This window comes from Lissotriton vulgaris, chromosome 2_1 (genome assembly GCF_964263255.1).
Source record: "Lissotriton vulgaris chromosome 2_1, aLisVul1.2, whole genome shotgun sequence".
In the NCBI taxonomy this organism is placed as follows: domain Eukaryota; kingdom Metazoa; phylum Chordata; class Amphibia; order Caudata; family Salamandridae; genus Lissotriton; species Lissotriton vulgaris.
Window position 1 is genome coordinate 1171054981 of NC_141687.1, and position 12634 is coordinate 1171067614.

Genomic DNA, 12634 nt, shown 5'->3' on the forward strand with positions numbered 1-12634 from the left:
AGGAGGGTTCGCGAACCCTCCCGGGGCCGAGCTCCATTTACTCTGATTGGCTGCCAACACTCCAAACCAGGAAGTGTTGGCAGCCATCTTGTGACTCGGTAGAACCGAGTCACAAGAAAACCGTGAAATACAGGTTAAAAAACAAGAAAAGAGGGCAGGGTACAAACACCCTGGCCCCCTAGGCCTGCACTGGGGGGGTCCCAATCCCCCCCCACGCTGCCCCGGGGACCGCCACCTCCCGGGGCTTTGATAATGAACCGCATGGGGTGCACCCGACCCCCCGCAATCCCGAAGACCACCACCTCCCTGGGGCTCTGTTTTCAAATTAAAATGATGTGTGGGGGTGGGAGAGCCCCCTCACACGCCCTGGGGACCACCACCTCCCCCCGGGGCTTTAAAGGCTTGTGAAGAGGGCCGCGCATCCCCCTCCAGAAGCCCTTGATGGCCCTGGGGACCGCTTCCTGCAATGTCTCTGGGTGCTCATCCCCGGTACGTTGCCGTTTGCTATGTCAGGACGGAATTCGTGAGGCTCCCGCCCTGTCATAGCAAACTCTGCTTTGCTTCATTGAAGCGAGAGCAGGAAAACCTGCTCTCGCATCAATGAAGCAAAGCAGATTGCTTTTGAGCAAGGGGAGCTGCATGTTAGCAGCTCCCCTTGCTCAAAAGCAATGCTGGCTCCTGCAGAGGCGGGGCGCCGGCGGGACCTTGGGGGCATTGGGGCTCCCCCCACGGTCCCCAACGCAAAGGGCCCGCCCTGGTGGATGGGGTCCCCGTGGCCAGGAACGGCCCCCCTCCCCAATAAAATATATATATTTTTTTAATGAGACAGAGCCCCTGGGGATGGGGTCCCCGGGGCTAATAGAGGCCTCATGAGTGGTGCCACGTGGACCCCTTTTTCCAACAAAACAAATATGGTCATGCCCCAGGTGATGATGTCCCCGGGGCAGAAATCGGCCGAAGGGAGGGGGGGCCACGCGACCCCTCTTCCCATTTTTATCTTTAAAAAAGAAAAAATAGGGGTCAGGCCCTGGGGGATGAGGTCCCTAGGGCCAGAAAAAAGGGAAATTAATGGGGGCCACACAGCCCCCTTCTAAACATCAAAAGGAAAAAAAAGCTGGCATCGCGTCTGAGGCCTCGCCCTTCCCTGCAGCACTCTGCAAACACGCCCCCGGCGTGTGGCATGTTTTCAGTTGGGAAATTCATTCCTCTTCAATCCTGAGGGTCCCTGGGGTCCAACTAGCCCACCACGTACCTCCAGTAAGCGCCACAGTGCTGCGTTGCAGAGTGGTGTATAAAGAGGCGTGGCCTGGTCCACTTCTCTGCAACGCAGTGCAGTTTCGCTTACTGGAGGTAACTGGTGGACTATTTGACCCCCAGGGACCCTCAGGATTGAAGAGGAATTAATTCCCCAACTTAAAACGCGCACCAGGGCTTGTTTGCACACGTCACCTCAGGCCCCGTCACCTCCCTTCACCACTGTGCAAACACGCCCCCTGGCACGTTGTGAGTTAGGGAATTATTTCCCTTTGAATACTGAGGGTCCCCGGGGGCCAACTAGCCCACCAGGTACCTCCAGTATGCGCTAGGGATCTGTGTTGCAGAGAGGTGTTCAGAGGCCACACCCCTTTTTATACCTCTGCAACACAGCTCTATGGTGCTTACTGGAGGTACCTCGTGGGATAGTTGGACCCCAGGGACCCTCAGGATTCAAGGGAACTTAATCTCCCAGCTTTAAACGTGCCACAGGCGCGTTTGCACAGTGGTGAAGGGAGGGGGCGGGCCTAAGGTGACATGTGTGCATTCACGCCCTGTGGCGCATTTAACGTTGGGGAATTATTCTATTTAAATCCTGAGGGCACCTGGAGGCCAACTAGCCCACCAGGTGCTTCCAGTAAGTTCCACTGCACTGCGTTGCAGAGAGGTGGTCCAGGCCATGCCCCTTTTTACTCCTCTGCAACTTATCTCTGTGGCGCTTACTGGAGGTACCTGGTAGGCTAGTTAGCCACCAGGGGCCCTCAGGATTGAAGGGGACTTTATCCCTCAACTTAAAATGCGCCATGGGCACGTTTGCACAGTGGTAAAGGGAGGGGGTGGGGCCTGAGGTGCCACATGTGCATACACGCCCTGTGGCGCATTTACAGTTAGGGTATTAATTCCCTTTCAATCCTGAGGGCCCCTGGGGGCCAACTAGCCCAGCAGGTGCTTCCAGGAAGCGCCACTGTGCTGCGTTGCAGAGACGTGGTCCAGGTCATGCCCCTTTTTACACCTCTCTGCAACACAGCTCTGTGGTGCTTACTGGAGGTTCCTCGTGGGCAAGTTGGACCCCAGGGACCCTCATTCAAGGGGGCTTAATCCCCCTACTTAAAATGCACCACGGGGCACGTTTGCACAGTGGTGAAGGTGAAGAAATAAAAACCTTCTAAGGGGTTCACTGATACACCTGGTTCTTTAAACCAACAAAGAAGAGATTGGCACGGAAGCTGTAATATAAAAACAATGCATTTATTAACCTCACATGAGGGAGATTGTGTCACACAGTACCCTCAGGCCACTGTAGGAGGCATTCTGAGGAGTACAGAGATTAGGGGCCTTATATATATGCATTTGTTACATAGTCCGCATAAACCCAAGGGGAGGTACTGGCACATACAAGCATTCTTATTGACTAATATGGGTATACAAAATGTGCTTGCTCCACAAAGTGGGATGGGGGACTAAACTGAACACATCAGTAAGAATAGCCTGACAGTTCTATACTAGGAGCAGGTGCATTCTACCAGCTAGGCCTTTCTGAGCATTTGCAAGGTTCTGAAAGAGGGAGAAAGCACATGGCTAACTAAAATGGCTGCCAAGAACAAAATGGCTTTTAGCTCATGCTAACAGTGATTCCTGCAATCTTTAACAAAGGGAGGGGCGGGCCTGAGGTGAGTGCATATGATAGTCCTGTACTGAGTGACCACAAGTATAAGTGACAGTACGGGTGAGTGAGTGGATGTGTGTGTGTAAACCTAAGAATCAGTGAGTGTGTATGTAGTTGTTGCTGTTGGAGTGTCTATGGTTTAGAGAATGGCAGTCTGGAATTTAGAGTGGGTTTATCAAAGGTTATATTAGGGTGTGGGAAGATGTATCAAATTATCACATGGTTTTTCCATTGAAGATATATTTCCATCTGTAAGCAGTGGCCATCCTTTAAGACCGTACATGGAAAGGAGCATGATTTCCCTTTGCAGGCTTTTCGTTCCTTTTCTTTACCCAACTAACTCTCTTCACTAGCTCTACCCTATGTGCTATATCACATAGCTTCTGCGTTTCGGGCCCTATATGTATTGCCCACCATAACATGACTCCCTGGACTTCTTTCATTGTATTCCTACTGATGTGCAGACTCCACTCATCTTACCATCAACAACATTTTCATCTACTCCATTGTACCTAATTGAGAGTAATTGTTTAGTACATTGATGACACTCAGTTTATGACTTATCCATCTAATTAACAACTTAACAAATTCCTATTTCCAGAATGAAGATTTTAACCTATCTGCCTAACTTATGACCTAGCCAACCTGAAATATAATTTAATTTCAATCACATTAGGCGCCTCTGGTGTAATGCATGATATCCTTCATCGTAAGAGCAGAAGACTAAAACCTGTTACCTTCAACAACAAGAATCCTAAACTAATGCAGGATATGGTTTCCTGTCTAAAGACTGCAGAAGGAAAGCCTCAGTTTAACCTATGTGCTTACCACTAACCATTCCTACCTGGAGTAGCATGCTACTCACCGAAAAAGTGCTCTAACACATCTCAGAGGTGGTAACATTAATAAAAATGCAATTACAATACAAATAACGGTTGGGTGGCTTGGGAGCCTTCGCCATAGTCCTTTAGTTTTGTGAGAAAGAACTCTGGGTAGGACTTTAGTGAAGACTTCTTTTCGACCTTTTGATATAAAAACAAAAAGAGAACTGTATTAAAGACAAACTAGACTTCAGGTTAGGCTGCCTTTCTCTTTGATTGAAATAAAAAAAATCTAATCCTGGTTGTAGCTAATAAGCCCCAAATCAGATTTTATAGAACATGTGCGCATGTTCATTCTTCCAGTTGCTTAAAACTGTAGACCTCTACTGAGGTTAAACCATAGGTAGATATGTCCCATATGCTTGGAAGATTAGTGGCTGTGCTTGAGCAAGGCAGGTCACTACTGGACTGTTGTATCATCACAGGCAACTGACCGGACTCCCAAAAGCATAAAGCACCCGTGATCTTTGTAACCATTCCGGTTCAAGTGGATGAAGCTAGTGTAGGATGCTGGCTCTGTATATACTATACCAAAATGAGGTATAGTGTGCACAGATTCCGGTGGAACCCCAAAGATCGACAGAGGTAAAAGTAGATAGCACCTTACTCTCTATTTGTGGTAGTGTGGGCGAGCAGTAAGGCTTTATCAGAGGGAACTGCTATGCATTTGTTGTATACACTCAGGCAAGAAATGAGGTCACACGCTCAAAGTCTGAACTCAGACCAATTTGTTCGTATACAAAATATTATTTAGTTATATTTATTTTCTAGAACCAAGCAAGGCTGGCACAGGTAAGTTTAAATGGTACTTTTCATTGCAGGTTGAACAATACAAGCAGGCTGATGAAAATGACTGTTACAGGTTTGTAAATACTTTGAATTCAGTTGAAATTACTGTTGGATTACTTTTGATTACTCTACAGAATTCTTTTTGGATTACTCTCTCTACTCCGTGTAATATGCATAGATATCACACTGGGACATTTCCTAGAGAACAGACAAGTAAAGCAGTTTTTGTATATTTGCAGTTTACGTTTTCATACAAAACCAACTCCACACAAAATTTTCACAAGAAAGCAGTCAATGCAGTCCTATGGGAGGAAATGAGGTTATCGGTTTCAAGGTAAGTACTTATGTTTGGGAGTTGTTTTTCTGGGGTCAGAACTAGGGTTCCCCCGGGTTAAGGATCCACTCTCAAAGCACCCTCACCGGCACTAGGGTGGCTGGGTACAGAGTGCTGAGGCCCAATGTAATCCAATAGGGGATAGGGGGCCTCCGGATGGGGGCTGTTCAAGAGCAGGCCACAAGGTTTTGGGAGCAAAGCTCCTGGTGTTAGGCTCAGGGCAAGGGAGAGGAGCAAAGCTCCTGGTGTTAGGCTCAGGGCAAGGAAGGGATCCGAGTTAACACATAAGGTGCACCCGCAGCGGTGCAGGGGCGGCTGGGTGCAGAATGCTGTTTTGGCATCAGGTGTCTTGTTTTCAATGGGAGTTGCCAGTTTTGGATTTTGGCTGCAGGCTCAGTTCGGGAAGATTTCCGGGAGGAACCAACAGCTGGGCAGGTGAGTTGGAGGGCTCGGGCTCGGGCTCATAGGTGCACCTTGGGTTCTCTTCTCCAGGGCACAAGGTGGCTGGATACAGGGGTGTCTTTTGAGGTCCGATTTCACCTAATTGGGCCACTCGCGGTTGGGGGACACCATGCAGAGACAACAGGCGACGCCAGGGAGTCTTGGAGGGGTCAACCCATGGTGAACTTGGAGTCTGGAGCGCTGGGGGAGCTTGCTGGGACCGGTGGGACACCTGGATTCGGGCCATAGGCATCGGGCGTAGTGTTGGTTCCAGGCGTCTGGTTTCTTTGTCCTCAGCAGGCTCAAAGTCTGTCTTGGTAGTTTCTTTTGAACAGGGATGCTGTTCACAGGAGATCCTGTAGGAGGAGAGACCGGAAGGGGGCCTGCTCCTGATAGCTGGAAAGGCTGGGGGTTGCGTTACAAAGGTGGCAAGGCCTTTGAAGCTCCCCTGTCACAGATGGCTCTTCTTGGCCTTGGGGAGGTGTTACCACCTCCACTCAGGATAGGCTTGTTTCTGTAAATTAGGGAGCAAAGGCTCCCGCCCCAGGGGTCCAGAAATATGTCTCGGCGGCTGGCTGGTGTGTACTAGTCAGGGAACCAACCAGAGGCTGGTTGTTTTTCAGGGGACAACTCTAAGATGCTCCCTGAGTGCATTTTTCTTTAAATCCCACACTGGCATCAGTGTGGGTTTAATGTGCTGAGAAGCTTGATGCCAAACTTCGCAGTTTTTAGTAAAGCCATTATGGTGCTGTGGAGTTCGTAATGATAAACTCCCAGCACCATATACTCTTAATGGCATTACTGCACTTACAGTGTCTAGGAATTAGTCTAGACACTGTAGGGGTACAGGGCTTATGCACCTGTACTCTCACCACTGGTATAGTGCACCCAGCTAGAGAGGGTGGCTGACCTATGCCAGGGCGGTGAGTTGTAGGCGTGGCACACAAGGATGTGTGCCATGTCGACTTTTCACTTTGCTCTGCAGCAAAACACGCAGCCTGCATTGACAGAATGTGTGTGTGTGTGTCTGTCTGTCTGTCTGTCTCAGGCCCTGGGAATCTGATTGCCAGGGATCCAGGGCACATCAAGTCAAAGTGCATCAGTAGTGTTGCAAAAAATGGGGGGGTTACTGCAACAGAAACCCAGCTTCCTACAGCTAGTACCACCCAGTCTAGCATAACAACTGCTGTATGACTTTGATGCAGCAATCTGTGGCAATAAGTACTATGTCACACTTCTTACCTTCCTCCCTGTCTGTCTTCATTCTCTCCCAGACAGATTCACACAAAATGGCACCATGCAGATTTGTTGCCATTTCTTCCTTACCCACATTCTGGACAATTAGCTAAGCAAGATTGATGTAATGCATTTACCTACCACTATTGCCATGCATGGTGGGAGTATAGTTTCTCCCACGTACCACCCGGTGTGTTTGTTAGCTGAAAAACTGGTATACAGACAAGTATGTTTATTTGTTGGAAACAAGCCATTTAAAAAAATATTTCCTGCAGGGACTTCATTAGGCAGTCCTGATCGCTCTCATTTGTTTCCCCTCTGGTCTCCCTTGCAGCCTCCTGTTCGCGACCTTGTGTCTCACGAGATTCGCCGACTGCTGCAGAAACCATCAATGAACTTCAGAGCCAGTCATCTGTGGTGAGGTAACTGATGGCATAGGCATCTTTTTTTGTGGACCTGATGGCATTGGCATCCTTCTTTGAGATAACCGGTGGCAGGGGCATCATTTCTTTTGTGTCTAACTCAAGGAAGGCAGGTGGTTGTTTTTATTTGAACCTGATGGCAGCGGAATCTGTTGGCGAGATAAGATGACTGGGGCATCTGTTGTTAGGTCCATCCTGGGCAGCGCATGCGCTGCTCTGCGAGGCATGCAGTAGTGGAGAATGACGTTGAAGCCCCACCCACTTCACCCATATTTTTTATTGGCTTGTGTTATTGTCCTTTGTAAATGCTGGCTTCCAAGTCGTTAATAGTCTTGTTAGTCCCTCCTTGGTACTGCCTTGTCTGCATTTGTTCCCTCCCAAAACAATTGGACCTTTTATTGGTGTTGTTACATGGTCTGCTTTATAAGCCGGTGAGCGCTATTTTATTAAATGATCTTTCCCTATTCCGCCCACTACCTCGCAGCACGCTGCCCTCTTTTATTTAAATTTTTACTAATGGCGCTCCGCTTTAACTATGTCACTTTTTAAAATGTATTTTAGTAGCCGCACCAATTATTTATATATTTTGTTTACTAGCGCCCATGCGACGCTATCACATTCTTAGAGGCTGCACCCCTTTCTTTACACAATTCGCACCTAAAGAAGGGTACGCGGCCGACTTCAGAGGTAAAGTACGGCATAGGCGCTTTTACCAACAAAAAATAACCATCTGTTTGTCAACTTGACAAACAGATGCTTTTTTTTTTTGTCAAAGCACCCATGCAGTGGTTTCACTTTATTTTGGGACACGACCCTTTCTTTAGACGCAGCTTGTCTGAAGAAAGGGGCGCGGCCTTCTTGAATGTGAAAGCGCCACATGTGCGCTAGTAAAAAAATATATTTGCACTGCAATAGGTCTGGCATTTGCGAGAGTTTAAGCTATTGCAATGCTAATAACTTAAACTCTTGTTAATGCGAGACCTATCGCATTGCAAATGCTTGTCTTAAAGTTGCAATACTATTTATGTGCGTATAGTTTTACTATTTGTGTCCATTTAGATTACCTGCCCTCATGTGTGGGCAAAACCCTCACGTGGTGACATTATCGCTCTGTGGTATTGCCAGATTTTGAATTTCAGGTAAACACAGATTCCAAGGAGGACTGCAGAGATAATATGTTGAAGGTAGTATAGAAATGATAAGGATGAATCGAAAGAATGAATGCAAATCGATACAACCACAGAAGGAATATAGAGAGAACAAAAGGAGCAATTTACCAACATGATAAAGAAGGGAATTTAGAGACACTAAAAGGGAGTATTTACTAGTACCACAGAAGGCTGGATAGCGGCGGACAGAAAGGACTATCAACGGAAAACAAAAATACTATCACAGGAAAGCAGGAATATGGAGTGACAGCAAAAAGATAACTGTAGAGGCACAACGAGGGATGGAGGGAAAAACAGAAGGAGGAACATGGGGCGACAAATGGGTGCATACAAAAGGGCAACACCGATGAATATAGAGAGACAAAATGAGACGAGATAGGCAAAAGAAAATCGGAATTATATGGAGTGGTAAAAGGAAGGATCACTTGTCCTGCATAACTCTGGGTATGCCGTAACTGTTCCGAGTAGTCCCAATGTTAACCCTCATGCACGTGCTGGTAATCGTGTGGTATTGAGCGGTATATCTTATTCTCCGCCGTCCCTTGCACATGTGTGCATAATCATCGGGTTGTTTTTTATGCAACCTCCATCCAGGAGGCATTACCCATTGTTAAAAACAGTAGTGATAAGTGATGGTGAGGTGAAGTGATAAAAAATGTCTCTTTTGATCAGAAAAACTATTTATTTGTTCTGTATTCAGAGGCAATATAGTTAAAAATATGTCGGTGAACGTGAGTTATTATGACTCGACATTTTTTATCACTTCACCTCACCATCACTTATCACTACTGTTTTTAACAATGGGTAATGCCTCCTGGATGGAGGTTGCATAAAAAACAACCCGATGATTATGCACACACGTGCAAGGGACGGCGGAGAATAAGATATACCGCTCAATACCACACGATTACCAGCACGTGCATGAGGGTTAACATTGGGACTACTCGGAACAGTTACGGCATACCCAGAGTTATGCAGGACAAGTGATCCTTCCCCCCCTGATCATAAGTTTATAGTTCGAGGAAATTGGTTGGATCACAAATTCCTCTCTCCCTCCACATTGATTGTGGTAAAAGGAAGGACAACAAAAAGAGGACCATAAAGGGACCAAAGAAAGGGCCAAACAGAGATAACAAAATGTGAAATGCATAGGAAGGCAAAACGGGGTTTATTGAGTCCACAAAGGAGTAATTGTGTTTCTCTTCCAGGGGATCCTCATCAATAGTCATAAGCATTAGAATATTCCCGCCCATGTGCGGGACCCCGGAAACACTATATTATATGTGCCCCACATATATATATATATATATATATTATATATATACATATATATATATATATAAATAATATATATATAAAAAACATGCAATAGTAGCCAAATAACATCAGAGCTGAAATATGCTGTGAAGAATTTCCACCATACATAAATAATAAGCATTAGAAACATGAGAAACAACACCAAAGATTGTTTAGAAACTGTTTTAATGCTCAGAAAGCAGTAGAAATTCTCATAAGTCACTGAAAGCATAGGAAGCTCCCAGGCTGCATTGCAAACACACAGTCTAAAAAGACTGAAAAGCTAACCTGTAGCTGAATAGCAATAAACTGACACCGTGCCTTTAAGGCACTCATGACCCCCTGTATCCCATCATGCCCCAGGGGTGACAGTTAGGTCAGTTTTTCTTTCCGGCTCCTTCAGGAAGGATCTTGGTTACACAGCTCCACTAATTTCTGTTTTCTGACAGAAAATTACTTCACTTTGAACAACTTTTTCACTTACTTTGACATTTTACTTCCAGTCAAGTAAGGAACTGCCTTTTTCAGTCAGTTTGCTGAGCTTTTTCAGTGGAAAATGCCTTCACTTTTCGATAAGTGTCCTTCTTGTGGTAACAAGAAAGCAAAATCAGACAACCACGATGTTTGTATCCTGTGTCTGCCTGAAGAACATGATCCCGGCACCTGTCCTCACTGCGAGCACCTGTCAGGAAGAACTCTCAAAGACAGGGAGAGAATTCGCATCTATGGCCTGGCTCATAGGTCATCCAGAGGAAGGTCTCCGGGGAAGAAGGGTTCCAAGAAGACTAAAACACCTTCAAAACACAAGTCTTCCATCCCTTCAGCCTCAGCGTCAGGCTTGGCGCTGAGGAAAGAACCACCGGTGGATCGTTTGGCGTCAAAAAGGCCGTCGACGGCGGGCTCGCCGTCGAAAAGAACAGGTACGTCGACGACGTCGAAGGATCCAATTCCGTCGTCGAGATCCCCTCCGCCGTCGTCAATTGGGCGACGATCGGCGTCGAGAGATGTTACTCCACCGCCGTCAACCGGGCGACGGTCGGCGTCGAGATCAAAGGCCCCTCCGCCGTCGTCAACCAGGCGACGATCGGCGTCGAGGGAGGTTACTCCTCCGCCGTCGTCATCCAGGCGACGACCGGCGTCGAGAAGTGTGACCTCTCCGCCGTCGTCCAAGAAGCGGCGTTCGGCGTTGAGGACCAAGACCCCTCCGCCGTCGACAGTAACTCGTCGATCGGCGTCGAGTGCGCAGTCTCCGGCATTGCCTCGTCGACGTTCGGCGTCGAGGGTGCCCAATACCCCTCCGCCGTCGTCGCACAGGCACTCGACGTCGAGACAGAGGACTCCGTCGACGGCCGGACATCACCGTTCGACGTCGAGACAGAGAACTCCGTTGACGGCCGGTCATCGCCGTTCGACGTCAAGACAGAGGACTCCGTCGACGGCTGCTCATCGCCGCTCGACGTCGAGAGACCATGGATCCTCACATAGACATTCGAGGTCGAGATTGTTTGACCCGCCGACTCCTCGAAGGCGTTCGACGGAGAGGGAAGAACGATCGACGTCGAGGCATTCAGATGCGATCATGGTAACGGAGTCTGCTTCCCGTCATCCCTTTTCACGGTCCTCTGGCTCCTCAACGGAACCTTCAAGGTCCAGAAGACCTGTGCGCAGATCTCCTGAACGTCGGCCAGATCCTTCGGCCGAGCAAGTCAGACTTTCACCTAGATGGTACAAGTCTTTGGACCATTGGCGAAATTCTGGGGCTACCAGACGTATGCAAGAATATGCCAGCCCACAGCACAGGTCTCCTCTTCAGAATCTGGTAGAGGAGATGGACAAGCGTAGTCCTCCCAGGCGCAAATCACCTGTGAGAACACCAACCAGATCTCCCAGAAGATCCCGATCTCCCAGAAGAAGACCTCGGTCAGAAGATCGGATCAGATCTCGCTCTCCTAGACGGGAGGAGCGTTCAAAGAGATTGCGGTAGCGGAGACACAGTGCTCACCGTAGACGTCGACGAACTCAGTCTACTTCATCTACCTCTTCTACCAGGTCGTCCAAGAGGGACTACTCCCCTACGTTGACGGACAGTCCTACGTCCAGATCCTCCCCAGTGGATGACATTGGCACGTATCTGGATGTCCTACAAAGAGGAGCACTGAAACTGAACATTGAAATGTCTGTCCCTCAAGTAACAACGACAGTCATTTTTGAGACTTTACACAAGAAAGCCATCTCCCGTCCTCTGCTACCTTTAGTCCCGGGGATTATGGATCCTGTCAAAGAGGTTTTCCTAACTCCAGCGGCTATCAGAGCGGTGCCTGCCCGCATTCAGAAGAAATACAAACCGGCATCTTCTGACCCGGTTTTTGTAAAATCTGACCCTCCAGCAGACTCTGTAATTGTGGCAGACTCATGCAGTCGCTGGTTCCTCTTCAGTCCCACCAGACAAGGACAGCAAATCTCAAGACTCCTGGGGTCACAAGGTTTGCAACTCAGCTGCTTCCACTCTTAAGGTTTCTAGTGCGGCTGTGCTTCTGGGTCGATACGACAGGGCCTTATGGGACTCCATGGAAAGGTTCAAATCCAAACTGCCAAAGGAGGACCAGCAGGATTTTGAAGAGACTGTGACAGAAGGATGTCTGGTGGCGAATCAGATGATTAGCACGGCTGCGGATGGTGCAGTGCTTGCGGCGCATTCCTATTCACATGGGGTTTGTGCCAGAGGGTCGGCCTGGTTGCGCCTTACAGGTCTGAAGCCGGATGCTCAGCATTGCATCCTCAATCTCCCTTTTTCGGGTTCCGCTCTCTTCGGGGAACATGCTGACGAAGAGATGACCCGAATGAAGACGGAACTAGATACGGTGAAAGCGGTGGGTTTGGAGAAGAAAAAAGAATTCAAGCGCCGCTTCAAGACCAACAGGCGGAGAGGGGCTCAACAGAGGGTTCAAACCCTCAGTGGTCCCAAAGTAAGAACCATGGAAAACCCCAGTTTCGAGGCAAGCCCAGCAGAGGTAGAGGAGGTCACCACCAATCCTCTAACACCACAAGAGGAGGAAAGGCCTGAGCAGTGGCTTCCTCTGGCTCCGTTACCCACTCAAGTGGGAGGAAGTGCTTCACAACACCTGGCAGAGTGGGTCAGCATCACA

General features: G+C 48.3%; 1 protein-coding gene across 3 annotated transcripts in view; it reads left to right on the forward strand.

The window, feature by feature from the left end:
• Window positions 1-12634, forward strand: part of WASF2 (WASP family member 2) — a 506607-nt gene that overhangs the window by 255776 nt on the left and 238197 nt on the right. The window contains exon 3 of one of the 3 annotated variants that reach the window (XM_086956878.1): window positions 6936-7023. The exons of 1 other annotated variant lie outside the window; for it this stretch is intronic. The gene's annotated coding sequence lies outside the window, so the exon portion shown is untranslated. The remainder of the gene's footprint in view (window positions 1-6935; window positions 7024-12634) is intronic. One more of the 3 variants, XM_086956879.1, reaches the window with a different exon arrangement.